General features: G+C 37.7%; 1 long non-coding RNA gene across 19 annotated transcripts in view; it reads left to right on the top strand.

Annotated features, from left to right (window-relative positions):
* LOC111922622 (uncharacterized) overlaps positions 1 to 22,384 on the top strand; it is a 214,207-nt gene that overhangs the window by 35,757 nt on the left and 156,066 nt on the right. The window contains exon 6 of one of the 19 annotated variants that reach the window (XR_015284327.1): positions 6,157 to 6,334. The exons of the other annotated variants lie outside the window; for them this stretch is intronic. This is a non-coding gene — a long non-coding RNA (uncharacterized LOC111922622). The remainder of the gene's footprint in view (positions 1 to 6,156; positions 6,335 to 22,384) is intronic. 19 annotated transcript variants of the gene reach the window in all.

Below are 22,384 nucleotides of genomic sequence, written 5' to 3'. Positions count from 1 at the left end.
GCTCCAGAATTTTCCTCCCTCTCTGTCATAACAGAAAGATCAATTCTCCTGCTTCCTCAGTGACCATTCAGCAATCATGCTGGAGATTTTCTACATTGCCCCATTCTGAGACATTTTTTGGTTGCTGATCTAGCATGAATTCTCCATAGCTCAAAGACCATCATTTCAGTCATTCTGTTCTGTGGTTTTCATCCTCATCTCTAGAAATGTAAGTAAGCATTGGGTTGTATTAAAGTATCCTATTTCTAATAACTTAGTTTACTAAGCATTCTTTTCTACCTCTACAATGATTTCTTTTTTTTTTACCACTGACTTATCCATATTTTTTTCCAGGAGCAATATTATTCTGACTTCTGGACTGTTAACAAAACACAGTTATTCCTCTGATACTAGTTCTTGTGAAATCAGAGGAGAAATATTCCATGTTAGCTTTAGACTAGCAGCAGGGAAAGGGCCCTGACAAGTCATATTGTCTTGTTACCTACCCTCTATAGCATTTATTATATGTTAGGACTCGTTCAGAATTATCATCAATGTGCTGAAAAATTCTCCAGCTGCTCGTAGGAATTCTTAAGTGCTGGTTATCCTGTACTGTGGATTTCAGAGTGTTAATCACTTGTTTTTGTTGTTCAATACCCTTTTTGATTGCTAATGGGAAATCCTCTTCGTTATCTTTATATGATACCAGTAGGCCTGAATTTTTTATTTTTTTTTAACCTTGAAATGTTAAGTCACCTAAAGACATTAGTTTTGATGTGTGTAAAATTATAGCAGAATTTGAAATTACCTGGATCAACACCTGTAAAGTAAAAAAGTATGGCAGAATTTAAATATCATGCCCAAACAATAAAGAAGTCTGCTTTATTTAACATATACATATATATAACCCACGTGTATATATATATTGCCTATGAGCTGGGGAAGGAAAGCTCAAATTTCCCTCTTCTTGAATGGGAATAAGGTTCCTGTTCTCTTGTCTCATAGAAAATGGTGTAAGCACTGAGATAAAGTGATCTTTACTGGATAAATTCTGAAGTTTCACCACATTTTCTAAGTACCTAGATACATATTTGGCTATTAAAAGCAAATCCAAATGCTGTTTAAAATGTTTGGGGTTTTTTGTCCTGAAAATAGAAAGAAAAAAATACATCTGTTCATATTTACCTGAAATTAAATATAACCCTTACCAAAGAACAAATTATCCATAAAACATACCCAAATATATAATTTTATTTTATCAGATTCAAAAACAGAAGTATTTATTAAGTCTGCACTTTAAATATCATACTGAGCAATGTTTCTTTTCAACTTTCTGAAAGCTCCACAATAGATTATTTTCTTTGGCAAAAATTAAAAATGCCATCTTGATTATACCTGTGTTTTTCATACATTTTTGCTTGGTTTCAACAACCACTTATATTAATTTTCTGCACTTTATGGGTTCTAGTGGGTTATACATAGCTTAGGTCCATACTACATTTGTAAACACAAAGTCTTGAGTTAGTAATGTCATTTTTCATCATCCATCAACTCCAGACAAAGATAGTACCTGCCCTGCCCATGACCTGGGGCCTCCTCTCTCAGTACAGAATGAGGTCCCAATGCCCCCATGGTCCACAAAAGCACAACTTCCATGTTCAAACGTATTGTGCAGCCAAAGTTTCAACAAGAGTGTTCTCTATCATTTGCTCTTGTTTTGGGGGTCAAAAAGATTTTCCAGAATGTCATGTTTATTACCTTCTTCACAACTGTGCTACCACCCTTTCATCTGCTATTTCATTTTTTTTTCTGGTGAATACAACATAAGTACAGAGATTTACTGATTTTGTTCATAAAGCTTCCCAGCTGAGGTATGGTTAACTTGTGATTTGTTCTTCAGCAAAATAATTGAGAAATATCTGGAGGTGATCTGAGGCAATATGCAGCAATGTTCCTGGTCTGTGTCTATAACAGTAATTAGAAGAGGTTCAGGAACTAATCTTTTCCCCAGAGTCCAATGATGCCAGTTGGTAAGGTCTACACTGCTTATCACTTTTTCTTTTTCTGGGGGTGCAGATTTGTCTTTGAATCACCTTCAAACATAGTCTGCCAACCACTAAGCAGTGTAGGCCTTCAGCATGGTATTTTTCAGACCACAAAACCGCATCCATGCTGTGCCTCACAATTAGCACACACTCACAATTCATTAAAGTCTGCCAACATACCTAGAAGCTTCCTATTTATTTAGCTACCTAATCTCCCCTTTTACAGGGTGTTAATTTGGACAACTCAAAATTCATGCCTTAAATGTCTTTGCTGAATCTCTTTTGTATTATTTGATCACCAATGGCTCAGATCCTTTAACACCCTGTTTTATCCAGGGTCAGGCTTATCTGAGCGTCATTACCGAGTCCATTTCTTCAGTGACAGGAGAAGAGTTTGCACCTGATGGGATTCAACTTCAGATTATTCTTAAAATGGGAAACTTCCAATTGGGACCCTGTTGAAGGCACAGAGATATGAGCCTCTGCATTAATGGCTGAGGTGAACTCCTGGGGTAGGAGGAAGCATCCTGCAAGGTCGATGGCTCTGAAAGCCTGGCTGAAGTGTCCTACCCAGCACTGCCACCCAGCACTGCCCCAGGGAGATTTCCTCAGCTGCCTGGGAGCCAAGTAATCCAGGTGCCTGAAGCTAGAGATTATGTCCATTTTTAGGTGGGGAAAACAAACAAACAACAATAAAAAGGCAACTAACATGCAGTTGGAAGACCATTTATCCTGGAATGGCTGCACATTCAGATACTGACAGCTTCCTCTGAATCATGTTGCACTACAGCCCCAGATAGAAGAGTAGATTAAATAATATTGACAATCAGTGCCTATTCAAATGCCCATTTTAACTGAAATAAATACTGCCAGTACCAAAGAACAATATTTAGGTTAGAAAAAATTTCACCTGTCTCTATTGTTATGTAATGTAAGTGCATATACTTAACTAACTAAAATGGTTACATACCACCTTGCTTCTTATGACATTTATCACAAAAAGCTACTTAGGGCAGTCCAGTACTGTGTTAGGGAAATGAGAAAAGCACTTATTCCTTCACATTAGTTAGCATGTCAAAAGCTTTTTATCTCCAAGATATTAAATGGTAAGAACAGTGTGTTTCAACTTCTAAATTGTCATACATCAAAGATTTTGGAGGACTTCTTTTTTAAATTGACAGTTGTCATTTAATATAACGTATGATCCAAAGCATATTATTTCTGAATGTTACCAGGGAGATTTCATTGGCTTTTGTGACATTTCTAGTCTTTGGTATAATTGGCTAACAGCTTTTTTAACCCAATGTCTTTTAAGAAATAGTGTACCTGGTGGTCTGGGGTAACACATCTACTGTTTTCTCTTTTCTTTGTTGTCCAAAAATGTTACTGTAATGATAAAAAGTGACATTATTTTAAAAGATAAGAAACACCAAAATTATTTTCTGTCTGACCTTTACAGTTACCAGAACAAGCGACTTCTGTTAGCAAAATAGTTCAAGCTTTTTATTACAAAGGATATTTGGCAGTATTCCATAAGAAAAAAAAAAATACATGCAGTTCTTGTCAAGGGAAGTCATTAAGCCCTCTCTCCTTATGCCATGCTAACATTTTAACAAAAATAAAATTCTGAGTATTTTAAGATAGAGGAGGAAGTTGACTGTGAGAGGCAGGGATGTTTCATATAACGCTCTTTATGAGTGTACTAATGCAGTTTTATGTCTTTGACTGCACCACTTTGAAGCAAATATGGTGGGTTTATCCAAGAGTTCAAGGAGATTTTGGTGACCTTCATTTCCCAGCTGCACATTTATGCACTAAGAGCTCTCTTCTTCACCCTGGTCTGTTTTGTTATTAGAATGATGTCCTTTCTTTACAGGAGGCTGGGAGGTAAGACAGATAAATGACTCAATGTGTCTAAATTGCTATATTTATGATTTTTGAAAATAATTATGGCTACTCTTCATTGTTTCTGTTTTTCCCAGGTAAAGGCTTAAAAATCAATTCTTAGCTCCACTCCAAACCTCTCATTTTTGATTTTACAGGTTACCACAGAATTTGAGAGGTGGAAGTGGTAGAGATTTCAAAGTCACATCCAGCACAGATCCTTTTAACCGCTGTCGTTGTTGCTCTGGTTCTTCAGCCCAAATAAGGATGATATATGTCTTGCTTTCAGCTCACATGGCAAAGATATGACACTATTGTCACTGATGCTTAAGAAAAATTCTCTGAGTCACATTACAACAGCAACAAAAGTTAGAACAAAGCCTTCTTTCTTGTTGAAAGAGTTTGCTGGTTTACTGTTTTTTGCTCAGCTGGTGGTACTGAACATAGCCTGCAAATGGATGAAATATATTTTAGGTGCATGAAAGCAAAAATAGTTTTTGAAAACATAACATTCCTTTAGGAAAATAATTGGAGGCAGCTATAGTCATTAGCTCTGGAATATGTAATTCTTCCCACGACTCTTAATATAAATTGAATGCTGTTGCATGGCACAGTATTAAGGAATATATGAGTTAAATATCTTCCTGCTTAAAGACGAGTTGTCTAAACCCTGAAAAATTACAGTATATGCAAATGAACATAAAGGACTGGCTTTACTGACCATTTCTTTGTGTTTGGGGGATAGATTTCTGCATGGCATAATATTTCCACTTGCATTGGTTTCCTGGCATGAAAATGTTTATTGCACTCATTAGCTAAGAGGATGTCGGCACTGGTCCAATGAACACAGATCTGCCTTCTGATTTCAGCCATTAAATTGCAATGGGATTCATGGGCTTAACATTGTGGGTGTGAGAATAATAAAATGGAACTCCATCTTTAGCCCAGTTACCATGGATGCAGTTAAAGGTCATAGTGGCAGCTGCTAACTAGTTGCCTTTTTAGCTGTATTTCCCCTCCTGCTATGTGTTTTTGTGTACCTTAGTTTCTGCAGGTCTGCCTTAGAGCAATTCCACTTCCTTAACTTGGCATATGGGGTGTCTTCCTCAACACAATCAGTGCATTCCCATAAATATGCTTGTTATGGCCATCCCTTTATTGAATTATTTGTGATATAATGAAAAATGAATGCAAAGGCCTCGGCAAAAAAACAGAAATGCAGCCTGCTCAGCACCCCGAATTATTTCTATTTTCTGCACTCTGCTTCACATTCCTAGCTGGGGGTGGGGGGAAGGAAAGAAAAAAGCCCTGTATATAGTGAATTCCCATCTCCATTTAAACTCATAATGGGTTCAGGCACTGAGGCATTCACAATGTGGAACATCAACTACTACTTCTCCATTTGGCCCAAAGTCCTAGGAGTTAATTCCCTGTACTGCATGAAGTGTCAGAGTAATTACTGCTGATCAGCCCTATTTCTCAGCATTCTGTCCTGCTTTGAGAGGCACCCTGTTTATTGATGCACCGCCACCTCATCACAGTGCTTTCATTCAGGCAAGCTGCTTAATCGAAAGGGCTCGGACAATGCAGGATTTTCAAAGAGAAGTGGAAAAAAAAAATTAAAAGTAGCCAAGTAAAATAAAGTGAATGGTAAAGAAACCTGAAAGCTCTACAAAATATTTCCTTATGTCAACACTTCGTTTCAATAGATTTTAAAACTCTTATTCAATTCCAAAATAAGGTACTGTGAGTCTTTTCTGTGGTGGCTCAACTATGTGATCACATCTTTTGAAGATTTTTAAGAACACAGTGCTGGAAGCCCTCCTTGAGGAACATTTATCAGGTTTTGTTCTGTTTATATACAGGCAATGACTGTGTCAACCTTATGAACCACTACATAAAGAAATTTTTCTAAAGTTTTTGCCTCTCTGTTTTAAAGATACATTTATACAACTTGTCATTTTCTGAAAATAAATTAAGTACTACTTGAGCCAAGTTATTTCAGTTCCACACAAGGATGGCTTCTGGTTCTCTTTGGCAGGATGCCACTTTATTCATTTTTATTTCAAACACAATGTGAATCTTTTAATTCGAATATAGTATATAAGGACGATGGCCATAAAGCCTACACTGTGACTTATTCATGCTCCTCCTCTCCTTCCACTTCTGTGAATTTTAGAGGGTGGCAGAAAGCTACACTGAATTCATTTCAGTTTAAATACTATCACGCTTTGTGTGTTTGTTACAGAGAGAGAAGATAGACTTATTTGGGCTAGCATTTTCATTAGGACACGGTGTTTTCCTTGATTGAGTTGCTTTTGGGCACTTGTATATCTGAGGCTACCCAGACTGTAGTAATTTTCCAGCTGATCCTATTCTGACTGGAGGAGTGAAATGTATCGCCCCATGGAAGAGGAAACAAACAGGTAATGTCAAGCACAAATGTAAACAAACCAGTTATCTAACTGTTTGCTGAGATTCTTTTAATGACATCACTCCCCTCTGTGGCATTGCTTCATTAAAAAGTAATTTTTCATAAGTAGTTCAGCAGTGTTGTTGAAAATAGCAGAATAAGACTGCTACAACTATTCCAGTGTCCTGTTTTACTATTTCCTCCACCATACTTTAAATCAGAGAATTTTTTCTTGTGCCTTGTTTACTGTTGATATTTTCTGGCTGATTGGATAGGAATGACATTTTGACAATTTACTGTAGCAGTAAGCACTGTAAAAACAAAAGGTGCTGATGAAAACTCAGAACCCATTATTATGTAAATTATGGCTGACTAACACAGATTCCATCTCCCAGTCACCATCATTGAGACCAGTTTTACTCAATGATAATAATTTTCATGATTGCAGTCTTCAGAGAGATCAGAAATATGCTCTAGCTGTTGCATTTATCTACAGCGGGTACTTGACCCTTAATTAAATTCTGAAACTTTTTTATATAATAAGGTAAAATACAGCTGACACTTCTATTCAAACAAAGAGCATCAAACATAGATCTACCAAATAAGATAAAGGTATTTCAGACTTACCTTCTTGTAATGCTAGCAAACACGAAGACAACAACTTCCTTTGAAAGAGAGCTTAAAGTTTAAAATGAAAAAAAAAAGAATGGAAACTGTTCTGTTAGGCAATTTAAATGTTGCACTTCAGTGCTGTGTCTGCTAAATGTTGGGCTTGCTCTGCAGAATTGAACTTTATATTAAAATATGCATGATAGGAAAAAAAAAAAAAACGAATGAGCTCTGGGTACACAAATGATGTTTGCTTCCATATAATATTGCATTAATAAATGCAAAAAGATTATAAGGTATAATAATGTTATTTAACCTTCTTCACTAACTTTCATAAGACGGTAGTCTCCTAAATCTTGAAAACTGTGCTTTGCAAAACTTTCCCTCCTAAAAACAACTTAGTAGCAACTCAAGGTTCTGCACTACTGAGCTACTGTTCTGCTGCTAACTGAACTAAAAATGATTTAACATTGGACAAGCAATTAATATGACATATATTTATGTATATATGTTTAGAAGATAATACTGGGGAAAGGGGTACACTGTAGAGAAAAAGGAAGTGAGGCTTTTCATTGAATATTTGCATATTTTAAGACAACCCTGTAAGCTTTTGGTATTTCTTTCCTTTCTCTCCTCCCCATCCCAGTTTTTATCCTTCCTTCCCACTCTCCTCATCAGTTTTTCAAGTGAGAAAATGGCCATTTCAGGTAAGCAGCAACACTCCAAATAAGCAGTAACAGCCAAGCTAAAAAGACAGGGTAATATAAAAATGGAGATTCAGAATTTCTTTAGACATAGCACTTTGCTAAACTGTCAGTTCATACAGCCAATGAGCTAAGAAAAGTAATTACTTAAGTGGATTTCATGAAGAGTAGAAAGATGATTGTGCCACATTAAATAACAATTGTATCCTTAATGATGTGTTGGACTATAATACAAACATCCTTCTGCCATTATATGCACTACAATATACCTTTCTAATTACTCTGGTGGCTTCCTCTTCCTTTATTAAGATGCTATGCTTTCAGAGACTATGTGAGCATTATATGAGCTTTTTTTTTTTTAAATTACAGTGAATGCAGCTGCATGGTCATTGATAAATTGGTTATAAATTACTGACACATTATATATGAATGGAAAAATTGTTTTTTCATTTTATTGTCTTCATAAAATATAATTTCTCCTCGATGAAATGTAATGAAATTCCAAAATCTTACTTTTCTGTGATTTTTTTGGAATTTTAGGTATGTAAGTGGCATAGTAATATAAGTCCAGATAATTAATAAGGCAGATTCAAGACAATATGTCAAACCTATGAAAAAAAGCTAGAACAGGGTAGATAATTTGGTATTATTAATTTCAGTGATTTCTTGCTTATAGCCTGTGATCCCTTGGCCATTCTTGGGCTTCCTGTCAGTGGTTTCTGAAAAAGCTACTTTATCATATGCAAGTTTAAGTGTATTGCAAGGGTATTCCTTTCCACTAAAAATTTTTTTAGATTGTCTCAAAATGCAAAAAGGTTGAAAATCACTTCTCCATTTTATTGTTTATGTTCTGATCCCTTAGAGGTGGAAACCCTACACTCTTTAGCACAGCCTTCTATAAGTCAGTATTGTTTCTATGATTTCTAGAGTTACTTTTGTGCACTGTCTGACCACTCATGAGACTTGATTTTCTAACATTTTGTCAGCACACAGAATACTTGGACCCAGCTAAAATTTTCACACATTAATAGTCCCACTGAAGGAAAAAGAAACATCTTTAATGTGGAAATTCTTCCGAACATATTAAGGGATAGGAAAAAAACCCATAAAACTGGACAATTCCAGATTTTCTGTCAGAGCCTCACTTAACTCTTACAACAAATTTTTGTGCAAAACAAGACTTAAATAAATAAGTGAACAAATTAAAACCCTGAAAAATATACTTCTCTGTTGTCTCTTAGTAGAAATGCACTCCTTTAATTCATAACTTATGCTCTTCTGCTATCAATTAGTGCCATTAAGAACAATAATTCTATGAACAGTTTAGACTACTTTTATCCACACTTCAATGCAGCCCTAAATTAGATAGTCAGTTGGGAATTTTATCAGTAAAATCGACAAAATATTTTCAAAATTCCTTACCACTCTTGGGTGACCCGAAGTTAGCTTAAAGGAAAGAGGATAATATCCTCGCTTTGGAAATCACGTTTCACCCCCTTGAAATATAGCAATAATAAGAAAAATATGTCATAACATGACCAAACTATTCTGTGGTTTTCATCAATATTATATTCCCTTTGTGAAAAACTAGGACACCTTATACAGCTAGTTTCACATCTGACTGTTCACACATTGTCGAAATAAGAAGAGACAATGTCCACAATTTGAAATAAAATCCATGTATAAAATTCATCTGCAATTAACATAATCCATATCCTACTAGCAGCTCAGCAAGTATATTTCCTCTTTAGTCACAAATTCTACTGGTACAGTAAGAGCTCTGTGCTTGGATCGTGTGCTAGGCAGAATTATGGGAATCTTTATAAACTCCCTGCTGCACTGCTTGGTTAGCTAAATTCAAGATTAGTAAATGGTCCTTGGAAAGTAAGCAGAGTAGTTCCCCTGTATATACATAGCCATATATTCTTCTGAAATCAGCCCCATAAGAAGCCCAAGGAGGGGAAAAAAAAAAAAAAAAAGTCACGTTGTCTGGTAAAACTGCAAGTAAGTGAATTTTTTTTACTGGGGTGAGCAAGTAACAACTGAGAATAATCTGTCATTTTTAAATGTACTCATTATCACCTGCATCCAATACTCATTACTACTCAGAATTGGGCCCTCTATGAGATGACAAATTTTACTGCTCTGTTTCCTGGAAGGGAAGGGTGAAATAATATTCTTCTTTGTTCTGAAGTTTAGCACTTACCTACCTGGATTTGTTCAAACCTAAGCACATTATATCTTGAAAAAAAATTAAATAAATTATTGAAAATGTGTTGGTTATGGCATTTTCCACTGCTTTAAGAAATAAGTCCTAATGGGAAAGGAAGCAAAATGTGAAACTGGACAAAGATAGCTGCATATAATGATTCAGGCACACTTTATGAATTATAATTGTCACATATATCACAGATCTTTCTGATTGCCAGAGAGGATGGTGAGTCAGTCTCTCTTTATGTTTGCGAAAAACTACGTCTTCCCAAATTAGTAGCTCATGTACAAGAAACTATGAATTACATCTGAAACACTGAGAATTCTGTTCAGTAGGGAACTTCAACTGTTTAGGCACCTAATTGAAAATTTTCACTTAGAAATCCTTCATCAGAGGATGCCTTGCTTCTAAGTGCCCAGACTCTGGGCATTTAGATTTTGATTTTCAGCAGGGTGTCTAATATTTCTTGTTGTCTGAAGCTCTTGTACCTAGAAATGCTTCTGTGTAAAAAAAAAAAAATAAATTTAGAAATTTTAAAAAATATAATTACTCAGCTTTCACTTTCTGCTGGCTTAAAGCACCATTTTTGGTTTTCAGGTGCTTGTTTTAGGTTATCTCCAGATCACATGAAATAGGCTAAAGATAAAACTTACCTCATCTACTTCCAAATATTGGCATCTAGCCTCCAGAACAGCATAAATGAGACTGACATGGAGAAATAATTTCCTGGAACTTAACTGCTGCTTACTAAAAACCAGATTGCCTACTGTGGTGATAGCAGTGAAGAATGCAGATAGGGATATAGCTCCTACAAGCTCAGTACTTGCCTTCTAGAGGACCATAGCCCTCTAGAAGGGCTTATTTTCATCATCTCAGAAGCTGGTCAGACCTGCTGGGAGCCAGTGCTGGTTTTGCAATGATCCAGAGTAGTTATAGATCAGTGTTATAGACAGAATTGCTGAGAGCTAAAAGTCCTGAATAACTCTGATAATGAGAGTCAGCCTTGATAGCCAGGAATCTGAATTCCAAATTTCAAGTGATATAAATATGTAAAAATTATAAAAATTATTTTTTCTGGTCAATGTTCTGATCAAACACTTGAAAGCATCACCAAGTTTTCTTGGCAACAGCTCTGCCTTGTGGAAACATCACCTTATTGATATTATGAAGAAAGGCAATCAGGGTTACCTAAGATCATAAGGCAAGCCTGTGGGAGGGTAAGACAAGTGCCTGTGTTTGAAATCTGTATCTGAAGCACAAGTCCATTCTGCTCCCTCTGACAGGGAGACCACTAGGATAGTCTGTAAAAGCCTGGGATGGATTAATCTTTGCAAAATTCAGTCTTTAAGTACATTGTTTAGGCAGTACACAACATCGACCATGGTATGCAGGTCTGCCTCCCCACATAAATGGGTGGAGAGCTACAGCCTTACATATTCCAGCAGTGCATGACCTTTAGAAAGTAATGGAAGTGTGAAACTGGACTTGTAGTGAGACTTTTCACCTTGATTTTATCCAAATATGAGGAAGCTGATTCTTCTGGCCCTCTAAAGGGTGTTGTTGCCTCTTGCATGTCTTTGCCTGAGCCTTAACACAGGTCCTGAAGGTGCTGCAAAGGTTTTGCATTCCACCTTCAAGTGAGTTGGACTTATGAACTGGAACTAAGATCAGAACTGGCAGCTAGGCTCATGCCAAATTGAACTTTTATTTATTTGATCATTTCATTGCAAGGTAGACACTGTGTCTGTGGTTTATATCTTTAAAATAAAATAAACTATTTATATATAGCAAAGAGCTGTAAAACACATAGACCTTATTCACTAATATTTTTATGGTTTCTTTACACTTGACAAGTAAAGAATTTGTGAAAGTGTTTTTTGTATCCAAATCCCACAGATTTCTTAGGGTATTTTTTTAATTAGAAAAGGGTACAATCTAGATTAGTAACACAAATTTAGCTCCTGCTTTTCCTTTAACATTCAGCATGAAACCCTCTGAGTGAATTTCTAATACATATTTTTTTATGGGATACATTTGATGAAAACTTAAGAAAATACCATCAACTTTTATCTATTTAACATTTTCATGTTATTAAATGAGAATACCTCATGTGAATTTCAGGTCAGAGTGGAAATATAAATTAGCTACTGTTTTCCTTCCCATCCTGATAATATTGTTTTGTTTACATCACCATGGAAAGCTTATGCAAATTTTCTTGCCACACCATATCCATTATACCTTAAAGAGAAAACAGTCTAATAAAAATTCTCAAAACAGCTATTACTTGTAGGAAAGGAAACTAAAGGTCTGCAGTCTTTCAAAGTGTCATTGCTACTAACTGGAGCTTCATAGAGGAAGAAATCAGAGTTGTTCTTTCAAAGAGACAAATTACAGTGTGCTCCAGAAGAAGCCAGCAAAGCCATGGAGAGGCTGCAGTTTGCATGCTGGGTCTCATGTGATATTTTGGTCCTTTGAACATGGGGCTCCTGGATGTTTTTGCCACTCATGCTGACAGTTTGTCAGGTCACTCCTGCACACATCTTTACAGCTGCAACTCCTGCTGCATATGTTGCAGGACATGTGGAAAGCTATTAGTTGTTTCTCTCTGCATTACTGTCATTCTAAAGTACAATCTTGCCATGCACTTTGCACTACGAGGGCTAGGAAACCAGTATCTTTTATAGTAATGACTTCCAGTTTACAGCCTTCATTTGTTATATTTCCTCAATAGCTGTTGTGTTGAGATTAACTGCATAAATGGTCTGCAGCTGGCTGTTATGAATTAAGGGAGTTTAATCAAAGTATTTCTAATGTACAGCATAATGATAATACATGGGGGAAGTACTATTTAAGAGATAATGATGGCTTCAGAAGATCACTGTTGTAATGTTTAGTGCATATGCCTTCAGCATTGAATTTGTTGTTGTTCTGAATATGCTTAATGGATCAGTGAAAAGCTGCCTAATGTGGGATTGTTTGATGGGGCTGACAGAGCTGGAATTAGCCCATTGCTGTTTACTGCATACAGCCATTAAGATTAATTGCTGCCAGATAATTTTGACTGTTTTTATCTTCGGGAAAAAGTGTCACTAATGGGTTTATAAATTGGTTCACTATTACTAATAGTAAGGCCAGTGTAACAGGAGAGGATGTGAGCAGCTAATTCTAAAGATAAAGGTAAAAAGTATAAAGTACTATATGACTTGCTAGTTTTAAGGGATAATGTTATCTAATAACAGACAGACTGATATATGATGCTCATTAATGCTATTTCCCGGGCTTTGGGTTGAACCTAATAGATGCTAATAAAGTCTTATTTGATGTACCATTAAAAAGCTCAATCTGTTTTCTGCATTAATGCACAATGTTGTTTATCACATTTTCAGTGACTTAAACCCAAACCCTCAATCTGTTACATAACTAAACAGTATCAGGCTAGTTATACCTGTTTTTGTCTTTGTTTAGAAACACAGAAAACATTATAGGGCAAACACATTTCTGTATATGCTGTATGCAATTCATATCACTTGACAGCTTCCTGTCAACAATAACACTTCAGGTTTCATTTAACGTATCCTCTTTTATATACATCGTCACAGGTAAATTCAGCAAAGCACTCCCTCTGAGAGATAAATTAATTGGTTTGCAGATGTCTGAAAACAGTGTTGGGATGTGGGCAAAGGATTATCCGGGTAGGATGAGCCCACATCAGAGGTTAATATTCTGGTACAGCACATTCAGCCTCGTGCAGTGCCTCTAATTTGCTGTGTATTAAAGGGAAAATTTTTTTGTGCACTAAGTCTCAAATATATCCCTTGTATCTAAGGGCATTGACAAGGGAGTGTGAAGAACATGCACTAAATAGATAGAAACACAGATAAGGAATGCTTAATGAAGAGGGGAAAACCAATAACTCATGAGTAGTGAAGTTCTTCTCCTTTCAAGTAGAGATAGTGTAAATTATGAAGTGATTCCCTTCTCTAGTTGAAACAGCATTTATATTTTTCATGACCAGTTTTTATTTTGTGCTGAGAATATCTTCATTTTTTGAGGGACTCTAGATAGTTAAACAGTTCTTTTCTAAAAAAAAGCAATCACAAACAATACCAGAAAAAGCTCTTTGCATTATTTTTGCCCTCCACTATATTAACATGTCAAGACTTTTGAGAAGTTAGGAGGAAATAAGTTGTAAGATGGTAAGATCACTTCTGCTGTATTTGCTTGTATTTGTTCCCACAGCAGTATTCCAAGTGGCATTCTTGCTTCTTTGCCTTTAAGGACATGAGCCTTTTATTCTAGTTTAGACCATTTCCCCATGCATCCACTTTAAACTTTCATCCTTTTTGCCATATTTATGCCATCTGCCTTTGTATCTAACGTTGCATATTTATGTGTTGGGACCTTATATTATGTAGGGAACTGGCTACAATCTAAATATTCTTCCCATTATTTATGTGTCTGGATATTGCACAATACTGCCTGGACATATACATTCAGGTTTTTTCATTATGTCCAGATCCTGATTTCTTTCTTTTTCATATCCATCACCATTGCCTGCATTATCCATACTCAATAAATCATCTTCCAGTTAAACCTTTGTTTGTGCACAGTTCTAGCACTGCTCTGATTTAAATAAATTTAAAATTAGTTTTGTTAATTCAGTAAAAACTCTATGTAAACACATTAATGCTGGGTTACAAGCAGATTTTTTAGTTTTACTTTGAATGCAGTATAAGTGAAACCATATTTATTTTGGATAACAGGGTAGAGGGCAGGCAGGCAGGCAGGCAGGGAGGCAGGCAGGGAGGGAGGCAGGCAGGGAGGCAGGCAGGGAGGCAGGAAGGCAGGGAGGCAGGGAGGCAGGAAGGCAGGAAGGCAAATAAGCAGGAAGGCAGGAAGGCAGGAAGGCAGGCAGGAAGGCAGGCAGGAAGGCAGGAAGGCAGGAAGGCAGGAAGGCAGGAAGGCAGGAAGGCAGGCAGGAAGGCAGGCAGGAAGGCAGGCAGGCAGGAAGGCAGGCAGGCAGGCAGGCAGGCAGGAAGGCAGGAAGGCAGGAAGGCAGGAAGGCAGGCAGGAAGGCAGGAAGGAAGGCAGGAAGGCAGGAAGGCAGGAAGGCAGGAAGGAAGGCAGGAAGGCAGGCAGGAAGGCAGGAAGGCAGGCAGGAAGGCAGGAAGGCAGGAAGGCAGGAAGGCAGGCAGGAAGGCAGGCAGGCAGGCAGGCAGGCAGGAAGGCAGGAAGGAAGGCAGGAAGGAAGGAAGGCAGGAAGGAAGGAAGGCAGGAAGGCAGGAAGGCAGGAAGGCAGGAAGGCAGGAAGGAAGGAAGGAAGGAAGGAAGGAAGGAAGGAAGGAAGGAAGGAAGGAAGGAAGGAAGGAAGGAAGGAAGGAAGGAAGGAAGGAAGGAAGGAAGGAAGGAAGGAAGGAAGGAAGGAAGGAAGGAAGGAAGGAAGGAAGGAAGGTCTAAGGATATTTTAGATGAAATTGAAAAACAAGTAAGTTAGGCACATCATACAATGGGAACCTATTTCACTAAGCAGAATCTTCCCAGTCCTCCTTTACTTTGTAGGTGCATCTGTTTTGGGTCATGCTGTACATGATATGACTTGTTTCCTAATCTTCTATTTGCTACAAAGCTGCTCTGATTATGGATTTGCAGAAACAGCATGTTAATCCTGAACTTTCTTTTCCAATTGAGCACAGATTTTGGACTGCTTAACCTAAAAACAGCAGTCACTGAAGTTACCCAGGTGTTTCTAAACTAAAATCTGTTGGGTAAAAGAAAATTATGTTTTGCAGAATGCAGGGCCCGATCTTCATTGCAGTAAAGACAATCTGGTATGTAATAGACTTCACTAAATATACACAGTAGCATCAGTGCCAAAGTTCAGCAATCAAGGGGGACATATATTTACATTGTAGTGCAGTATAATGGCAACTTGAATAGGTTTTTTCATGAAAAGCATGACAAATCTTTCAGGAAGAGGGGTTATCACAATTCCTGTTAATTTTCAAAATTGCAACAGACGTGAGTTTTGTGAACTTCTTGAGCATTCACATTTTTGTGGTTCTGTATTGGATTTGTGTGGCAAGGTTCTGGTACTCAAGGGCGTTATAGAGATGGCTCCTCTGAGACATTTCCAGAAGCTGCCCCATGTCTGCGAGAGCCAATGCCAATTGTTTCCAAGATGGACATGCCACCTGCCAAAGCCAAACCAATCAAAAGTGGCTCTGTGATAAGCTATTTAAGAAGAAAAAACAGCTATTATGCAGGAGGAATTTCAGCCAGAGAAGAGTGGAGTGAGAATATGAGAGACACAATTTTGCATATGGCCAGATCAGTGCAGAGGGAGGGGGAGGCGGTGCTCCAGGTGCAGGGGCAGAGATTTCCCTGCCGCCCATGGTGAAGATCATGGTGAGGCAGCTGTGCCCCTACAGTTCTTGGAGGTTCATGGAGGTGCAGAGATCCATCTGGATCCCATGGAGGAGATCCACACTGGCACAGGTGGATGGTTGTGACCCCATGGGAACCTGTGGACCTGTAGAGAGAGGAGCCTATGCTAGGGAAGACTTCCTGGGAGCACTTGTGACTCTGTGGGAAACCCACACTGAAGTAATCTGTTCCTAGAGGACTGCACCCCATGGAAAGGGACCCACACTGGAGTAGATCATGAGGAACTGTCTCATGTGGGAAGGATCCCATACTGGAGCAGGGATAGGACTCCTCTCCATGAGGAGGAAGCAGTGACAGAAACAAAAAGAATTGACTGTAACCGCTATTCCTTATCTCCCTGAACAACTGTGGGGCAAGAGGAGGTAGAGAATTGGGAATAAAGGCCAGGAAGGAGGGAGGAGTTCAGGAAGGTGTTTTAAATATTTGTTCTACTTCTCATTATCCTACTCTGATTTTAATTGATGATCTGTGCAGTTAATTTCCCCAGGTCAAGTCTGTTTTGCCCCTGATAGTAACTGGTGAGTGATCTTCCCCATCCTTTTCTCAACTCATGAACCTTTCATTATATTTTCTCTCCTGCCCAGTTGAGGAGGGGAGTTATAGAGCACCTGGAGTGGTGGCCACCTGGCATCAGGCCCAGGTCAAGCCAACAAGGGCTATAAGGGATGGGTATCTTTCTTGCTGGAGCAATGCAGGTTTTCACCTGACATTCCTTGGTGATTGCTGAGATTCAGCCTAGCCTAGGTCAGGTACTCAAAAACCTTAATGAAGGTACCAGCCATTCACAAATTTAGTCTAAACAGCTCTCTTTTCCTCTATATATGCTCTGTGAAATATGAAGTCAGAACAGTGAAGCTTTCCAAACTTCCTCTTTCCCCTAACACTCTGCAATTCCAAATACTTGCCTGAAGCAAGTCCCCTCTTCAATGACTTCTGGTGCAAAAAGTAGTATTGCAGAGCATAGCCATATCCACACAGGTCTTGGAGTTGTTTATTTCCCTTTCCCTTTCTCACCACATGTCCCACACCAGTGACACATGAAATTAATGGAACAAGGAGCACTGCTCAATATGAGGTCTTCTCCAGGAAGAAGGACATGGTGGACACTGAGAGGTGCCTTCCAGGACTGTCTTGCCCTTTCTTTGGATTAGACAGGAAGCCTTATGAAATTAACCTCCTACCTCAAGCACTTCATTTTAGGATAGACACTGGGAAGTGCCTTATAATTTTCTTTTTTCAGGAAGTCTCTCGGTTTGTTTTACTTCTTTTAGGATAACATCCACCTCTTTGCAGCATTCCAGTTCAGGACAGATCACCCTTCTAGTTTTCTGCAAACTCTGATTCAAAGACTTTGTTACAAAATGGAGCAAGCCCCATATAAATCATAAAATCACAGAACTTGAAGGGACCTTCCAACCATCTAATTCCAACACCCTTGCCATGGGCAGGAACATTTTCAGGTTTATCCATCCTGCTTTAAATCCCTGCCTTAGAAAATATCTGAACCTGGAGAGATGCATGGCGTTTAGTTTGACACCTTGGGTAAGCATGAATTTATCACACAGCCCTGTCTCTCACTTCAACCTCATCAACAACTGTGATCTTGAAAAGAAAATCCTATGGGAAATCTGTACTTTAGCTGAGGGGGAAAAGAAATCAAGTTGAGCCTCCAAAAATTATAAAGTGTTACATTAATTGCTCCTTTTCACTTTCCACCTTCTTGATTTAAGCTTTTACAGCTCATATTTTTGAACTTTCCTCTGTAGTCAATACCATTAGGAATGTTTTTCTTTTTCTTTAATAAAAACAGCGATTATCAGGTAATAACAGGATTTTTGAAGCTAAGACACTAAAAACACCAATTGTTGCAAAATGCATGATTAAATTACAAGTCTTGGCAACCTCATGAAGAGTCTTTCCTTTCAAGACCAGTTTTCTCATATTTCTGAAGTAATTTCATGAAACTGCTTTTTGTTTCTGTTTTTGGGGTTTTTTTTTCAATGTATACACAGACTTGTGCAGTTTAGGAAGAAAAGCAAGGATGAATCCAGGCCATGGATAAGTGCTGGGAGAGCATCAAGTGATAGATCATGAAGCCATTCTATTTATCAACATCATAAATTCTTTGTCTAATTCATGAAACATTATTTTATCACCACACAAGGGTATGTGGGCTGCTTTTTTCAACTAAAGTATGAATTTGCAGTTGTAGATTGCCAAATTTTCTCCCTTCATACTTGAAAATGATGTACTGAAATTTTCAAATTGGCATAATTAAAAATATTAGGAACAAATGCAGATACTTAATACAGCATATGAAATAGGTTAGATTTTTTTTTTCTTTTATTCAAGTCATGGTTGTAATATCCTGAAATTAAACTATTTAACATGGAAGATTCTCTCAGCTTCAGACAGTTTCAGGCCAATTCTTTCCAACTGCAGCTATTACCTCAAAAAATTACATAACTTGCCTTTTTTCTGCAAATCGCTGAAGCCCGACTGGTGCTCCATTATTAACATCAGAGCTGTCAGCATCTCAGGGAGCCAAAAGCAGAAAGCAAAGCACTCCTAGCAGCAGCAACAAAATCATGCTTGCACTTAGAGAAATCTTCTTTCAATCCTCTTTACACCAAGCCGAGAGCTACTTAAAGTACAGTATGCTGAAGGTGGGATTCATTTCACTTTCACTATCTGTAAGTTAGAAGTCTCTGTTGATGCTTGTAACTTAAAGTCAGCTTGACTCCATCTCTAGACATGGAGAGAGATAGGCACTTCCAGGGGTGATTCACCCCATCCATAGACAGGTATTGAAGAGAGGTGGAAGGAACCACCCTTTGGAGATGCCTCTCCCTCTGTCTCTCCAGTGACTACAAAAGAGGACTGTGGTGAGTTGCTTAAACTTAACAGCTGAAGTTAAGTGAGATGAAATCTAATCCTAGGCATAAGTAACACAGGAGGAACCTTACTCTCCTGTACTGAAGACAACATTATTAATGGTGGCTATTGGAAGCATTCTGCATTAAAAATGCATAAATAGCATCATGCTTGTTAGCGAACAGCAATTAATGTGACCGTGCATATAACTACACTGATACGTCATGTGTGTCAGAGTCTCTGTAAAAAAAGTAAGAAAGGCAATTTTAGTGAAGTACATGGCTCCAAAACATCATTACACTCAGCTGGGACTCTGACTAGCTTCTGAATGCTCCTTTTTTCTGTCAGAGATAACTGTTTTACCACTGTCTCGCAGTAACAACAAACCAGCTCATCTTTTTTACCAAGAGTCATTTGCCTTGTATTTTACAGGAAATGTATTAAAATAAAACTAAAAGAGTCAGAGCACATACTTTTCCCATGATTTGCATTAACTTTCCAGCCCATCAAATTATTCTTCATTTTAGTTTAAAATCTGAAAACAGGTAGAAAATATCCTCCCTTAGGAACTGTAGGCAGTAGTCTGTGTGGCATCGACTGATTGGCTTTCACATTGCTACAGACTAATCCTGTCTGGAGCAGGTGGGGCCTGTGAAGTAATAGCTCTTGACCCTGGCTCTCCTCTAGACTCCATACAATGTCTTCATGACCCTAAAGCTTCTCTTTATTTCAGTTCAAAGAGTCTGACATCAGAGAGGGTTGTGCTGGAGCCAACAAGACTGGTGACTGTTATACCACGGAAGTGACCACACATGTGGCAGGCCGTAGAGTTTGGCATGATAGTCTGATGGTACAAAGTCTGCTAAAAATATGTCTGTAAACAGGGAATAATGGAAAAATCAGCACAACAGAGGATCAAGATTCCTATGTCTGAACTGGTTCCTGCCATTCTTAATACAGCAGCATAGGCAAACCCCAATGGACTTCATCTGGACATGGCTTTGTCTGTTTTAATGAAGAAACACAAATTTTAGCTTTTGTTTTCCCAGCAGAGAAGACATCAATAGAAAGAATTCAAGAGACTTCTGCAGCCTGAATGTCTGTGTCTTTATTAATAATTTCTCAAAGAAAATAGTGAAAAGATATAATTTTGTGACTGCACCCAGGAGTTTAAGGCTCTATCAAATCAAGCTTGCCATCACCTTTTTTCAGTTGTACTGTGGGCATCTGTATAGTTAAGCTTTCACCCCAAAAAGTTTCCTCTGATTTACATCAATGCAAGTAGAGAATGAAAGCTTTTGCACTTAGTTTTAGAACACTTCATTGGAAGATGCAATTCACGCGTATCTGAGTATTTCATCATTACTTAGATGCCCTGTCAGCATCACCTTTTAAATCTAGGTACTTTTAGTATTCTTAGTGTAGCACAGGCATGAGAAAATACTGTAGCTGTGAAAGTCCAGATTGTGCAATCTACTAGCCTAGAAGGCACTGTCACTTTTATGTGCCCTATATTTTATTCATCCATAGCTCAAATAAATGCAGATTTAAAAAAAAAAATAAATTTATCTTTAGCTCTTGCCTTGCTTTCCAGTCTTCAGTGTTTGGTATTTGAGAATCAGGTCATCTAGAAAAAGATCTCATATGCTCTGTACCTTCAGTAAGCAGAAAAAATAAAAAAAATTTTAAAAAAATATTGCAATTAGAAGATGTTTATCTCATTGTTCTTAACAAATTCCTGTTTGGTTTTCATTGTAGTCTCAAACCCTGGGTAAGTAAAAATAAAACCAGAATCTTGGATTTAATTCATCCATCTAGACGGGAAGATTTATAAAGCACTATTTACTTGGTGAATCTTTCACTCTAAGTTATCTAATGGTTTTCTAAAATTAGATTCTACCTTTAAAAAATCAAAACTTTTGGAGTTACTAACATAGCACCTATTTAGGGATATTGTTAGATACACAAATATCTGGGAAAAAATACTAAAAGACAAAGTTTCATCAGCTTTGAATGTGTTTAAAGAAACACATTAGAAGTCTTCATAAGAGTTCTTTTATGGGAAGAAGAAATTGGTTGAAACCTTGATCCCACTGAAACCAATGAGATTTCACCCTTTCTCTTTTTTTTGCTAGTCAGACACATTCCTAGTGACCATGACCATAAGAAAGATTCTTGCACAAGGACAGATAAATGTAGACTGTCTCTTGAAACAGTAGATTTATTTGACATTTCTGTGCTTCAGTATTTCTTGCAGTCAGTGCACAATATGTGTACCAGCCTGAAGGCTTCTAATAGTTGATAGAAGATAAAAATAAATGTTTCTATTTACAGATCCAAAAATTTTTAAGAAGAGGAGTGAGAAATATTTTGACTGTTTCATAAAACAAGTGTGAAAAGTGGTCAGTGAATAATTTTAAAGGGTCAGAATTAAATTTGTATTACTGCAGCTAAATCCTAGCTAGAATTGGAGAGTAAATTCAGTAAAAAACTAAATGAAAAATTCTTGTAAGCATTCTGCAAACTCAGTCTCAAAATCTCCAATATTAGGGTGTTGGGCCTTAAATGTTCATGCCTTCTGTAATACAATCAAGTATGTCCTAATATCTCTTTAGTGATTTTAATGTGGCTACTACTTTCTTTTAATCTCTTGATTTTATGGGGTAAAAAGTTCACAATGTATTCCAGGGTTTATCTGACCCTTGAGAATCCAATGTGTGAGAACTGAAGATAATGACTAACCTTTGCCCAAAAGCAAGAGCTAGGATGCCAGAGAACATAAAACAACATAAAAACACAAAACATAGAGATGGAGACGATTTAGGGATGATAGGTATATCATACAATATCCCTATATCTAAGGGTAGAGGGAAAGAAGAAAAGAATTCCACAGTGAGGCAAACTGGAACAAAGTGACACCCATTGACAAGCTTTTCTGTTCAGATGGGCTGGCTAGTTCCAGCACCTCCCTACCACCACCTCCCAAATCTCTGCTATTTCCCAAATCCTTCCCAGGAGAAGAGTAAGGGCTATCTGGTGGCCCAGGAAAAAATCCTCTCAGAGACCATTCAACCTTTCCAAAATGAACAATCAAGTTCCAGTCCCACTTCTTTCACTGTTAAATTTACTACCACAAAAATACTCATGAGCAGCAGAAACAACCTTAAGGCAGTGATGTATGGAACAGCTGACTTCTGTGGCTTGCAAGAACTGTAATTCT

This window comes from Cyanistes caeruleus, chromosome 3 (assembly GCF_971803275.1).
Source record: "Cyanistes caeruleus chromosome 3, bCyaCae1.hap1.1, whole genome shotgun sequence".
Classification (NCBI taxonomy): domain Eukaryota; kingdom Metazoa; phylum Chordata; class Aves; order Passeriformes; family Paridae; genus Cyanistes; species Cyanistes caeruleus.
The sequence above is the reverse complement of the archived record's forward strand: the minus strand, read 5'-3'. Positions and strand labels throughout refer to the sequence as shown.